Genomic DNA, 15,114 nt, shown 5'->3' on the forward strand with positions numbered 1-15,114 from the left:
CAGAAGAGCCTGGCTTCTGGACAGATATGCATGGGCATATGTAAGATTTTGACTGATTCACACACAGCTTTGGTGCCATACTCTACATTAAGTGGTAAATCAAGCTGTAGTCACAGAGTACTCTTTTCCCTTTTAGACCACCCTGGCTCCATTTTATCTCCCCCCCCACCCCCAGAATCATCAAGACTGTCAGAATTAAGCCTACATTCCTGTCTTCATTTTTCTTTTGTAATCTGAAGCCAATAAAATGCTTAGTGTAACTTCTGAACTGAACAAGTAGCACTGAGTAGCGTCCTCAGAAAGTAGGGTTGGATATTACGGTAGTCTGAGATGAGCTACTCTAGACAGCCAGGGCAGAAATGACCACTAACTCTCCAAACAATAGTCTTCCCCAGGGCATGATTCTGCTGCACAGCCCCTATTGTGGGTCCAGAGGGAACAGGAAAGCTTGAAAAGACCCATGTGCTAACGTTTTTGGTCTCTGTAATAATTTCTAATATTTTCATGTCAAATAGTCAGAGTGTTGTTTTTTCTGTTAGGTAAGAATGTGCCCTTCATGGTTGTGTAAATGACACAGCAAAAACCCTACCTCAGGCTTGCTTCCTTGGATTTTTCAATAAAGGTTCAAATGAGATAACACTAATGAAAGCACTATTTAAACAGCAAAAGGCAGTCATAAATGGAAATGCAGGATATTGTTGTTCTAAGTGTAAATTCAAAAGGAAAGTTCAGAGTCAGTAATGCAAATGATTGACTCCATGAACTTAACCGTGGATGCACTTCCTAGCACTAACAAGCAGGGAGAGGATGTGACAGGCAGTGGGAGTAGTGGCTGTGTCACGGCTAATCACAAAATCTGATGCAGGCAAGGGGGAAATTGCAAAGCTTCAAGTGGTTTTGCTTGCTTTCAGTGACTTTCTGAAGACTGGTCATTTTATAGTGTGAGCTTGTTTGGTGTGTGTTTATGTACTATAGTCTGGGTAGGAAAGTGACAATAGCAGAATATGTTCTGGTTGTATTAGCAGACTTTATGGCAGTGAGGGCAGGAGAAAGTTTCAATAGAAAAGACAAGAAACATTCAATAAGGTAGAACAGAGGGTTAAGTGCAATGTGAGGTATGCCCCTCTATTACTAGCCACTAAGCCAAACATTCTGGAACCATCTTGCCTTCCTTCTTCCCTCCTTGAACATTCATAGTTCCTGTACCTTACTTAGCCTTCCGTCTAAAACCTCTGGCCAGGGTCCCACCTCTTGCCATCCAGTGATGGAGCCAGATGTCGTGCTACAGATGTACTGAAAGTCTCTTGCTGCCCAAGAAGCATCACAACACATCCAGGCTCTCCATTGCCTTGCCCCATGAAGCCCAGACTCCTTCTGCCCAACACAGACCTAAAGCACTGCATGCGGGCCACTTTGAGCGCTTTGAACTGATACCTGCCACTCCAGCCTCCGCATACTTGCTCACAGTGTGCCTTTCTCTTCGCTTGCTTCTCCAGACCCAATGTATTCTTAATTCGAAACTAAAACTCTGCCTGCTTCAAGAAGCACTGGCCTCTCCTCCCCCACGGACACACACTGAGCTTTCATTAGCCTTTTGAAACACTTCCAAATGCTGTGGTCCTTACGTGTCACACTATCTGTGGCATTCCTTCAAGACAACTGTCCACCTGGATATAGAGCCCAGCAGGTGGAGTGATTATCTAGTTTGCACAAAGTCCTGAGCTCAGTCTTCGGCACCACTTAGAGGCATGGTGGTGCCCGCCTGTAATCCCAGCACTTGGGAAGCAGAGATGGGAAGATCAGAATTTAAAGAGCTTCTCATCTACCTATCAAGTTCCAAGAGCAATTTGTCCTGTGTGAGGCAATGTCTCAACACCCTCTCCCAAAGACCATAATGCTGTAATGTCTACCAGCACTACCAATCCCTCTAATGCCCATACTAAAACAGTACTCAAGGCGCATCCTCTAGGATTTACCCAGGAGGCAGCGCGTCACTCTCGGGTCAAAATAGCGGACAGACCTGCTGTTGTAGCATCAAGCAAGTGGTTGGAAGGTTTTTGAAAATGGTATTATAATGCTGCAGGATTCAACAAGCTGGGTCTAATGAGAGATGATACAATGTATGAGGCTGAAGATGTCAAAGAAGCCATAAGAAGGCTTCCTGAGAAACTGGGCGTTGGTGGCACATGCCTTTAATCCCAGTACGCAGGAGGCAGAGGCAGGCGGATCTCTGTGAGTAAGAGACCAGCCTGGTTTACAAGAGCTAGTTCCAGGAAAGTCTCCAAAGCTACACAGAGAATCCCTGTCTTAAAAAAAAAAAAAAAAAAAAAGAAGATTTCCTGAGAATCTTTATAATGACAGAATGTTTCGAATTAAGAGAGCCTTGAACCTCAGATCTTGCCTAAGGAGCAGTGTACAAAATATGAAGAGGACAAATTCTACCTTGAACCCTATGAAAGAGCTTATTTGGGAAAGGAAAGAGAAAGCATAATGGGCGAAGAAGTGGTCTTGTAGTTGAGATCTGTGGATATGCCTGGCCTCGGCATATTTTAAGAAGTGGCTTCAATCTGAATCACAACTTAAGAGTTATTTGATCTATAGATGCCTCACTTTAAATAAATGTATATTGTAACCAAACAACAACAAACAAAAAGAAAACAGTACTCAATAGAAGATTATGATATTTAAGTACAAGCAAAAGAAAGAATAAAAGTTTTTTTTCTTGTAATCATGAATGCAGAAAAGGGGGAAAAGTAAGTTTGAGCTAAGATGATTAAGAAAAAGACAGGTGTGATTTCTAGGAAATATTATTTGGAAGTTCCAAAATTTACAAACTGAGTCACAACCTTGCGACAAACCCTTTACTGGACACAACATGGAACCTAACATGATGAACTTTTTTTTTTCCAGACAGGTTTTCTCTGTGTAGCTTTGGCTGCCTTGGAACTTGCTCAGTAGACCAGGGTGGCCTTGAACTCACAGAGATCTGCCTGTCTCCCAAGTGCTAGGATTAAAAGTGTAAATGGGATTAAAAGTGTAAAGTGGTTTCTATGAGTTGCTGAGGGCAGTAAAAAGGAAGAGGGAAGACTCTGCCTTCATGTTTTTATTGTTGTTGTGTTTGACCCCTTTCAAGGGTCTCATACATTCATCACCTCCTTTGCAGTGTCAAACAAGATGTCCGGGGGGCTAGGGAGATGGCTCAGTGTTTAAAGCACCTGCCACTCAAGTGTGAGGACCTGAGTTCTGATCCCCAGAACCCACAGAAACCTGAGCCTTGGGGCTTCTGTCTCTAGATTGGAGATAAAGACAAGAGAATCTCTTGGAGCTTGAGGACCAGCTAGCCTGGCATACCCCAAAGAGAGGAACAAGGAGACCTTCCTCAAACATGGTGGAAGGCAGGGCTTCCCCCTGAGGCTGGCCTCTGACATGCACACTGGAGTGTTCCCCTACAGCACCAGCTATGTCAGAAGCCATGGCACTGGCCAGCATTTGGGGGCGCTATTTGGGATTAGTATCTGTATTAGTTACTTTTCATTGCTGTGAAAAAAACAAAACAAAAAAAAAAATGACTTAAAGTCATGGATGGTTACAGGATCAGGGACTCAATAGCTGTGAGACTTTTTGTGAGCTAAGGACCACACATCTGCTCCTTGATCCTCCCTGTGACTGTGAGTGAGTTACATCTTTTCACTGTCACCATTTTACAAATATGGAAACCAAAGCTGAGACAGGTTAGGAGCACTCGGCAGGTTCACACAAACAGGGAGCACCAGGTTTGTTCTCTTACTAATGTTTACTGGATGGTGAAGGGGAAACAGTTTAGAACCTGTGTGCTGTGGGTCAGACAAGGTCATGACTTTCTCCCCATACTTAATTCCCATTTAAAAGGAAAGTCCATGGATGGAGAGAGCTGAGCAGAGCACATACTGGTTTTTCAGAAGACCAGGGTTTGATTCCCAGCACCCATGTCAGATAGCTCACAGTCACCTGTGACTCCAGCTCCAGGAGATCTGATGCCCTCTTCTGATCTCTAAAGGAACCTCCACTAATGTGCACAGATTCATACACACATACACACACACACACACACCACAGTTTAAAAATTTAAATAGGTGAACAATAGAAAATAAAAACTGGTGTCAGACGCAGAGCCAGGCCTTCTGGTTCTCTGCCCTGATGCTTTCTGGGACCACTGCTTCTCTGGGTTCTCTTTCTAAGACCATGATGTGTTTTTACACTCCTCTTTCTAGACAGTGAGTTTTCTAATTACAAAAATAAAGTTTTCTCAGCCATAACAGAGATAGTCAAAGACCTAAGACTTTCCATGGGGACATTCTGGTTAAAAAGGAAGTTTCCTGGAGGTGTGTACCCTGAGAGAATGGCCATATTTGACAAGCACCCATAGTAAGGCAGGCTTGTGGAGAAGAATCTTCAACCTGGAGTTAGTTGGGCAAGCAAATGGTCAACGTTAGTGTCCTCAGAGCAGAAAAGGGTTTCGCCATCTAACTTGGGCCCCAGAAAGGAGAGATGATTAAACACCATTATCTCAACTGGGCTGAAGACCAATATGCTCATATTCTGACTCATAGCCAGCACCCGCATCCCTCTGCTCCTCCCAGATGCTCGGCCAGATGAGACCTTGACCCTGATTCCAGAGGTCAGAAGAAGACATTAATTAGGCACTGGTTTATAAAAGGCATGGGTGTTGTGTTGGGATAAGCATGGGTCCCTGTGCTGTGTGAGATAGGGATGCTGGCTGGTGAGAACAGTTCTCCCTGCAGACACAGCATCTTACAACATCAACTGTAACCTCAGTCAGTCTCAGCCTGGAACATCCACCAAGATAAAGGAGCTTGGGGACTAATGTGTCTCTTAGATTCATTCCAGGGCCTGCAATTCTCAGGGTATTATTCTCTAAAAATCACTAGACCCATGAGATGCTCCTCAAACAAAGCAGAGTCTGTGGTCCAGCCAGCCTGGAAAATGTATTCTATTTTCCCTTTTCTAGTGAGCCCCAAGGCTTTTTGACAATTTCCACTTGAGTTTGCTTAGTCCCCAATCTCATGCTCTCCTCCATGGGTGGACCAATGCTCTTTACAGCATTTCTTGAGCAATATTCTATAACATTTGAAGAGACACATTTCACCGGAGGAGAAAAATGGTCAAATATACAGGGGCATACAAAGAGTTTCAAAGTATAAATATAAGAAATTTGCCTCCGAAAGGAAACTTCCCACACTTCAAATTTTATTCTCCATATTAACTTAAAATGCTTTGTTTATGGCCAGTGAGATAGCTTAGCAGGTGAAGGGACTTGCTGCCAAGCCTGATGATAACCTAAGTTCAGTGCCAGGGACCCATATGATAGGAGGAGAGAACCAAGTTGCCATGTCATTTCATCCCCCACAAACTTGCTGGGGCATGCTTGCATGCACACACACGCATACACACACCCTAAAATATAACTTTAAAAAAATGAAAACTGTGTCTTTATATAAACTGCATTTTTATCATAAGAAGCAGAATAAGGAGGAACGAGCATCTGTGCTCATCCCTGACTTCTCCTTTCTTAGCAAGTGATGGGAACATGATACAATGAACCCTGAAGAAAACCCAGCCAACCCCACTTCTGGAAAGTAAAGAAAAATGAGTAGCTCCACTTATAGGTTCAACAAAAATAAGAAGGTTTCTGGGTCCAAATGAAAAAATGGGATCAAAACTAGTGTCTTATTAGCTGGCACCAGATGGCTCTGGGGGCTGCAGCCTCTAGATCAGTGGCCCCCAGCAGACCCTTCTTCCAAAGCTCTTGGAAACTGTGGCACTTGCCAGGTGAGTCTGGCCCTTCATGTTAGTGGCTGACAGAGGAAAATAGACAAGAGCAGTTGCTGACTTGAGGGCTAAGGACTAGAACAGGACAAGAGGTGGCTTCATACCCATGAGCCCATCCCACCCTGAGAGCGAAGAAACAAAGAGTTATTCTTCGGAGACAGTGTTCCACAGCAGGTTCATCTATCTATCTTCTATTTTTATTTTTCTACTTCACAATAATATTTTATATTTTTTTAAATAGATTATTTTATGGGACATAGGTTCAGGCCGTTCAGGCTGGCCTTGAACTCACCGAATAGCCAAGGTTGACCATGAACTAACTTCTGATGCCCCTGCATCCAACCTCCACAGTGCTTGAATTATAGGTACACCACCATGACCAAAGTATGTGGTGCTCAAAATGGAATGGACCCAGGATTCCTGTCTGCTGAGTAAGCACTCTACTGACTGAGCCACCCCCCCCCCCACCAAATACAAAGTAAAGCTCCTTCATGGACAAAAGTCAATAGGTAAAACAATCAGAATGACTATATTGCGAAATCTTGAGGTGATGGAAGAGACCTAAAATTATATGAATGTGCTAGCCTTTAGTGGGACAAAGTTATAAAAGAAACAAGCATGGGGAAGAGAAAGACAACTACGAAAAACTTAAGGGAATGAAAATACAATAACGAAACTCAAGGTTCGATGGCTGGTGCTGACCAGGTGAGACCCAGGGCAATATGGAATTAGTCACTTACAAGGTAGATGTGAGATAAACACGCGAGGCACAGCATGGATGAAGGGGATAGTAGTGAGTAATATAAAATAATGGCTGAGAGACAAACAGAAAAAGATGGAGAAGGCCAGCCATAGTGGTACCCACCTTTAATCCCAGCACTTGGGGGACTGAGGTAGGTGAATCTCTGTGGGTTTGAGACCAGCCTGCTCTAAAGAAACACTGTCTTAAAACAAACAGGCAAGCAAGCAAGCAAGCAACTAAACGAAGTAGATGGAGGAAGTCACAGTCAAGTTCCAAAAGCAGATTACAAGAAAGGCAAGGAGACAAGGGTATTAATAAAAATTGCCAAAAATGGGAAATATTTACATTGAAGACAAACCATGAATATTTCCCCTCAGTCATATGATAGAAAATCTTAGAATTAAATTTTTTTAAATCCTCATATTAGCTACCAAAGTAATACAGATTTGTAATGCCCTAAAGGCTGGTAACAGACCTGAAACATACATAAGAGAGACTTGGGATGACACCTACAAAAAGCCTATTAAAAAATTGTCGTTTCTAGTTGATCTCTTAGCAAAGAGCACAGTCAGACAAAGGTGGAGATACATATTCCATATCTACCTTTTTTGGAAACAGCAAGGACAGGACAAAGATTTCACCTTTGCGGAGGCTTCCCACACCAGCCAAAAATGTGGGGGGCGGGGCAGTTGTGCTTTGAGTTGTGCAGTCAAGGCAAGGCTGAAGGCTCAGAAGCTCTGGTTTTCAGGCACTCCACTCTGAACACACCTGGTCTTGGCAAATTCCAAACAGGCACAATTGATTATTCAAGTATGTCAATCCTGAGAAATGACATTTGATGGAATAAGATGTATGCAGTGAGTGAGGGCAGGGTGGATTTAGCCAAAGGGAAATGATGGAGAAGGTACGCTAAGGCTTCAGGAACACCGTCAAACTGTACGTCGTTGAACAGCAGCACATGGTTGATAGTTAAGTCTGAGAAGTTAATCCTAGTTATTATTTTAATAAAATGGAAACAAACAACTCATTTAGTTTTTTAATTAGAAGATGAGCAGAAACTGATAGTAAAGGTAAGTAAGTCTGCACTGCTAATATTTTCAACAAAATAAAATGAGAGGGCTGGTCAAAGGACACATGAAGTTGTGCTGTCCTTTTAAAACTGGTAATAATGATTCATATCTCAATCCAGACTGAACTAAGATATGACACAGGACTGAGGAGACAGAACAGGTGGTCAGAGTGAAGACTGTAAAGAGCTTTGTCGTGCAGATTTGCTGCCAAGTCTGACAACCCGAGTTCGATCCCTGGGACCCCCATGGTGAAAGGTGAGAACTGAAAAAATGTTCTCTGACTTCAATGTGAGCACATGACCACACAGATACAAAATAAAGAAAGAAAATTAAATTTAAAAATAATTAAGCATTCTACAAAATAGAGCTGAGAGAAGTAATTCCAACCCACTTCAGGAGGCTAATGAAACTGTAGTAATAAAACTAGAAAATATAATATATTAAAATGATGATATTGGGGGCGGGAGAGCTGGCTCAGCTGTAAACAGCACTGGCTGCTCTTCCAGAGGACCCAGGTTTGGTTCCCAGCACCCACATGGTAGCTCACAACCATCTGCAACTCCAGTTCCGGGGGGTTCAATGTCCTCCTCTGGTCTCTGCAGGTACCACGAATGCACACAATACACATACATACATGTAGGCAAAAGATTTATACATGCATATAAATCTTTTAGAAATGTATGATCTAAATATTTAATAAAGCATTACATATTAAGTGTAGAATGATTAATTGGGATAAATTGCAGGGCTTATTTAATGCTAAAATTGTTTATCAATGAAATTGACTACATGAGCAGATAAAGGGGACTCACATGTCTATTTCAAATGCTTATATAAATCTGTATGTTTCACGGATGCAGAAATAGTATTCTAAAATATTACAAAATCAGCCTTAAGTTAGAATTCTCTTGAAGCTATGGTATTCTCCAGAATCCCCTAGGGATGATCACACTTATGAGCAAACATCATGAAGTTGATTATAAAATGATAACATTATCATGACTTCTATTAACAGCACACAAGAGGTTTAAGCCACAAAAAAAAAAAAAAAAAAAAAAAAATGACAGTAGAAGAAGAAATCAAATGCTTAAGGAACAGAAAATAGCGGTCTTCATTATCTTCAAAAAAAAAGAAATCCTTGACAATAGCAAAAAAGCTATTTTAGACTCTATATGACTGATACAAAGTACAAAATTGTAATAAAAAGCCAACTAATGATCCACATTCAAGTTCATTATGAGAAAATTCAACATTATGTCAAGACAGAATACCTAGTTTTGCCCATATTTTTTTTTCTTAAAGAAGTTGTAAGTTGATGCTGCTATTCATATAGAGGAATAAAAGATTAACAATATTCAGAAATAGTGACAATTTTAAAAATGAAAGATAACCAGAAAGTGATTGTAACAAAAAAAAATGTGACTTTAGTATGTCAGAATATTAGTCATATTGTTGTCTCTGATTGGTCTAGACACAGAAATGAAACATATACACCCACATATGAACTGGTATATGACAAAGATGTCATCAAAATAATGGAGAACAGAAGGTCTGCTGTGAGATGGGGCTGGGTCAGTTGCCTTTCCAGACAGGGATGGCAGACTCCTATAAGACACACCCAAAGTCTAATGACACTGAGCTCTAAATATGAAAAACAAAACAGTTAACCTTGATAAACCACAGAATATCTTTAGTGTCTGGTTCTAAAATAAATATCCGTATCCTATAAATATGAAGAAAAAGTTTGAACTCTCAAAGAGAATTGGTTCAGAAGACAGGAACAGGGTGCAAGCCATGTTCTAAATACACTTGTTTTCGCAGGTACTGTAGGGCCAACAAACCTAGACACACACTCAAGAGAAACAATTACAAGCATGTACAGGAGACCTGTATGAAGACACCCACTACAGGAATACAGTGGCCCACAGCTGTGAGTACTCTGGTTTATGAGGGCATGGCACAGAGGAATTAGCACCCTCACATATTTGGGGGAAATCTGAAGTGGTGGAAGACACAAAGACTTCAAAGCCATGTATAAAACTGCTGAAACAGCAACATGTGGCTACATGAAGAGACAGCAGCACAAATTCAAAAGCATCTCCAGGAATGTTTACTTTATGTAGCATAGTGGGGAGAAAGCGGAGATTCCAATCCCAGCTCTGAAGTTTGCATGCTTGGGTAAATTACTTACTCACACTAAGCCTTAGTCTCCTTATCTGTAGCACCAAAATAATCCCCTCACCACATGAGACTTTTTAAAAAGAGTATCTGGTTGTGAAAATTATGTTCACTAGTCATGACCCATTCTTCTTATCCTCATCATACCTTATGGAGGAAGGCCTGCTATCTTTTGCATCTAGAGGATCTGTGGAACCCCAGGGGTTTGATCTGAGTTCAAACCATAGACTTTCTTAAATCACACAACATCCAGGTGCAGAAGCACCAAGGGCTACTCATCACATATAGATCATAAACATACTAATAATAAAAGGACAAGAAATTGGTAGGATTGACCATGAGCATTCTTGCTGATGTCCTGTTGTGGGGGAAAGAAAACATGACAGAACATTTCAGGCCATGGGTCTCTGAAAGATGATGGCATTGAACAACAGACCACATCAGACTGAAAATATCATGTCACAGTCCTGATGAGCCATCTGTGTGGGGTAGCTTTGTGATGCTCTACCAAAATATCTGTGAGCAACAACATCTAAGAAGGAAAGATTGGCTCGATACATGCCTATAATCCCAACATGTGAGAGCTGGAAGCAAAAAGATCAGTTCAAGGCTAACCTTATCTACATAGTAAGATTAGCCTGGGCTATGTGAAACCTTGTCTCAAAAACAAAACAAGAACGGGAGTAGAGGAAGAGAAAGATGAAGATGAAGAGAGACTTATTTTGGCTCATAGCTTAAGAGGTGTAAAGTTGATGGTTTGGCTCACCTGCCTTAGGGCTTCTGGTGTGGCATTCACCCTGTCAAGGAGGCACATGGTAAAGGAAGCAAAATGAGAAAGGAAGGGACTAGAGTCCCCAGGGCCCTAACTTCGTCCACAGAGTCTACACCTCTCTATAGCACTGCAGACTATGGACCAAAACTTTAACACACAAGCTTTTGGCAGATTTAAGGCTAAACTGTAGCACTATCTTTGGCCAGAATGCGTCAGGGCACTGCTGACTGCAGATGCTTCTAATTCACCACCCACAGCTTCCTGTGACCCACAGTCTTCATCATTAGAGGCTCCAAGTGCAAGGTAGTTTAGCAAAGCAATGAGCTAGAAGAGTATATGGGGAGGAGACAGGAAAGCTATGACTGACCCATAAAGAGAGCAAGCGGTCTCTTGAGACACAATTCTCATTAGGTCTTTTGTCACAAGACAAAAGAGAGCTCTCAGACCAGGAGTGACAGTGCACACTTTGGATCTCAACACTCAAGAGGCAGTGGCAGGCAGATCTCTGTGAGTTCAGGCCCAGCCTGGTCTACATAGCAAGTTCAAGGCCAGCTAGAACTACATAGTGAGGCCTTGTCCTGCAAGTGGGGGCTGAGTGTAGGGAGAGTTCTCCAGGGGAATCCAGAAAACAGAAAAACTAATAGAAAGGTATATGCCACGTAGTCAGTAGGGTCTCAAGCCATTAATAGATGGCTGAACCACCTCAGGACCCAAGTGTTTCAAGAGATTAAAGTATGTTTGTAGGAAACAAAGACGTCACCAAACTGCTAGCAAATGCCCCAACCTCAATCATATTCTGAGTAGCCATTGTTTGACATCTCTAATAGCTAATAAATTCTTGTAAGCCTTAAAAAATTAACCTAGTTTTCTTGGGTTTTCATGGGAAAGGGGATAATTCTTAATCAAATGGTGGTATTTTAGGAATGGCTGAGGCCAAGGTATCAAGGCCAGCTCTTGTAGTTAAAGGCCAGGGGACCCTGGATGAAGGCTTTAAGGCCTTGCTAGTCCTGCTTCCCCATCTGGACACACTGATCTGGTCATTTTCCTCTCTTTGCCTTCCAGGAAAAGTAGGAACAAGAGAGAGTCCAGATGAGAACACTCTGCGTTAGTAGGAAGCAAAGCAGAGACGAAGCCCAGGGGCTTAAGGCAGGGCTCTGGCTCTAGGCTGATTCAACAGACACAGAATTGCGTCAGCCTGGGCCTCAGCTCCTCTTTCAACAAGAAGGGTCAGTGACATGTGCCTACCCACCCTTATCTTAGTACGCAGTGTTTCTGAATAATGTAGTAGACCAAAATTACCTTGGATTATGCCCTATGAAGTGGGAGTCTCCTTTAATCAAGAGGCTGAATTTTTTTAAACTTAACTATTTCATTTGAAATGCCGGCCACATCATCTCACTTGAAAATTTCCCTGGTAGGAAATGTGCTTGCTGACTGGAACACATGAACATTATGGTAACAACTTTTCAAATTAGTATGTCTGACCAAGAATCTGCCCAGAATGGAACTAGAAATCTGGTGACCCACACGGAGAGGGACCAGTCATGGAGGAGGGTGAGAACAAAGAGTACGGAAGTCTGTACTCTTTGGGGTCTGTGATGTCTGCAGCCTACTCTGTCTGCATCCTCCCTTCCACACTGCCCACGTCCCTACCCCTCTGTATGCTGTGTTCCAGGACAATTTCTTTTGATTTCCTTCCAGGGCACAGATCAAGGGCATTACGTTTGTTTAAACTAGATATGTTTTTCTTTTACTCTTGAGGTGCCAAGAGATAGGTCTCTAATATGGAAGAAGATTTGGTAATAAGAAAAGAATTAAGGATCTTCCCCGCTGCCCATGGCTCCCACCTCAGAAGGATGCCCTTCCTGAGGAGGAAACCTGCTGGAATATTCCCCTCAGCATCAAGGTTAAGAGGAGCTTTGTATCAAAGAATCCTAAAACGTATAGAAAGAGATGCAAGCACACAGAACAACAAAAAGCAAACCCAGTCTCTAGGATAAATTGCACAAAACCATAACAGGTCCTGAGGAATTCAGTAGAGGAAGAGACTTTGAGTCTATGCATCCTTATGGGGTCCCATTTGTGTGTCTGTGCAGAGCTTTGTGGAAGATACAGAGGAAAGCCATCTCAAGATGCCCAGGAGGAGGCAGAGATGGGGGAACTCCCAGGCAGGAAAATGGAAAAGAGGGTCAAAAAAATTCTGTGACCACATCTGTTGCCAGGGACTTTATGTGTCATGTGCATTGGCTTCTCACCTCAGTAGTGCGTTAGCTCCTTTCAAGAGGACTGAGACTCAAGGAGACCAAACTCATCTTTTAAGGACATAAAATAGCTAAGAAGTGTGTCATGGGGCAGCTGGACATTGCTAGCTTCCCTGAGATTCTTAGGGTTAATGCAACTTCTGCAGTTTGCTGTTCCCATGCTGCAAGGGCAGGTGTAAGTGATTCTGGTTTTTGGCTCCCTATGTCTGTATCTCATGTGTGCCCACCCATATCAACAGTCTTTTTTTTTAAACACAGGAGAGGTAAAGACACTGGGTCCTGGGTGCGATGCCTTGTATCATTAGCCTGGTTATTCATTCACCTTTCAATTCTTGTGGCCACCAGCTCATGGCTTCCATTCTACAGAAAGGCTAGAGCAGCTGCATGGGGAGCTAGGGGTAGGGGGTGGGCTCTGCCATACAGGTTCCCCAAAGGGACTCCAGCCTTGGATAAGAAGTGAACCGGGAAGCGTAAGTTCTAGAATTAGAAGGAAACCCATTTTGTGCCTTCCAGGTTTGGGCCTTTCTGTCTTTGAGGTCTCTCCCTTCCCTTCCTCTCAGCTGTTTATGAATGATAATAAAGAAGCTAACTGTGAGTTGCAACTAGTTATTACTGATATAACTATTAACCCATGGCAACAATGAATATGCCTATCTTGGTGATTAAACAACTAAAGTGCCTGACATATGTTGGGAACTTGCCACATGCTCCCTTCTTTCCAGCTCAAAATGACAAACCTTCCCTCCATAGGAGGGCAGATGCATTGCCAACCTTTCCCTGATGTCGGTAAGGATCAAGGGCCTATGTCAGTGTCTAACAGGCCAAATTCCAGCTCATTTTCTCAGCTTGTGACTTCATTATTTTTTGTTTTGAGCCACAGTTCACATGGAATTTTTTTTTTCTGTCAACCTTTCCTTTCCTGAAAACTACCAACAAGCCTCCTTGGCCATTTCAACCATGTCATGCATGAATTTGAGGGGACTCTGACAAAAGCAGATGGCATCAGACTCCTGGGATCTAAGGAGGAAGGAGTGGTCCTGACCATCATCTGCCATCTTTCCAGTGTTCTCCTCTTAGGTCTTGTCAACAGGTAAATCTTCACTGGGAAAAGACTGTTAAGATTTGCATTTGCCAGTAGATCAGGAACAATGTAATAGGATGACCTTGAGCTGAAGTATTTGTTTCAAATAACAAGGACTTGATAGAAAAACAACAAGGTTTGATAGAGAAACTCTGAGATAGATATCTCCTGACAGTACCAGCCACTAAGTGGGAAAGCTGGAGTAGCAGTAACAACAACCCACAGAGCCGCCTTACATGAATAACATATAGACTTTAGCGTGGAGGGCTATCTGAGCTTGGAAGGAAGGATGTCTGAGCCTTGAGGGAGGGGTGCCTGACTTTAGCAAGTCACTGGAGGTAGTGGCATGTAACTTGGGAAGCTAAACCACTGCACCACCTACCTTGGTGCTGCTACGTGCAGGGAGTTTAGTGACTTGAGAAGAGTATTAAGTACAATATGGAGGAAGCTGGTCCCTTCTCCAGGGGTGGCATTCGTCATCCAGCTGTATGGGGATATGTTGATGAAAAACTTACACTTTTTGTTTGCACTTCTCTTTCAGGCTTCAACAAAACAGATCATGACAACCCAAGTTCTAGATTATATCAAGCTTCACTTTAGCGAATAACTGTATGAAGTAAATAAGAATCAATCATTCATGACTGAATCATCTTTAGTTAGAAGACATAAAGTTCAGTTTTCCACCACGTAACAGTCAGATAGTCTATGTCTAGCTTCTGCCTGGAATAAGTGATCTGTGTGGGTGAAACTATTCTCACACCCACAGTGGTCAACGTGGAAGAACACAGTGACCACCAAAGGCGTGGGATTGCTCCTCACTGGCAACCAAGCAGTCTGGTTCACAGCAGACAGTAAGGAGGTGGCCTCTAATCAGCACTGATACAGTCCCCCTGGAGACAGCGTAGGATCCCACAGGGTGAGGGCTCGGGCCTCAGGAGTGACGTTCCCCCACCTCAGATATCATTGGCAAACCTGAGGTTGTTTGAGTTGTTTCTGACTGATGGGTTCTAATTTGAGATTCTTACAACCCTCCCCCCTTGGGTACCATTAGTCAGCTTGTGCATCTCATGGGCTACAGGGACTGGTGCAGATCCCACAGCCACCCTCTAGGAACCCCTTCCTTCAGTTGTTGCCTGAACTATTCAGTTCAGTTCAGTCTTTTCAGCTTTTTATGGAGACTC

The 15,114-nt window shown here is 42.8% G+C and overlaps 1 protein-coding gene across 1 annotated transcript in view; it reads right to left on the reverse strand.

Moving 5' to 3' along the window:
* Aqp9 (aquaporin 9) overlaps positions 1-15,114 on the reverse strand; it is a 37,071-nt gene that overhangs the window by 19,175 nt on the left and 2,782 nt on the right. The gene's annotated exons all lie outside the window — the stretch shown is intronic.

This window comes from Phodopus roborovskii, unplaced genomic scaffold (assembly GCF_943737965.1).
Source record: "Phodopus roborovskii unplaced genomic scaffold, PHOROB, whole genome shotgun sequence".
In the NCBI taxonomy this organism is placed as follows: Eukaryota; Metazoa; Chordata; class Mammalia; order Rodentia; family Cricetidae; genus Phodopus; species Phodopus roborovskii.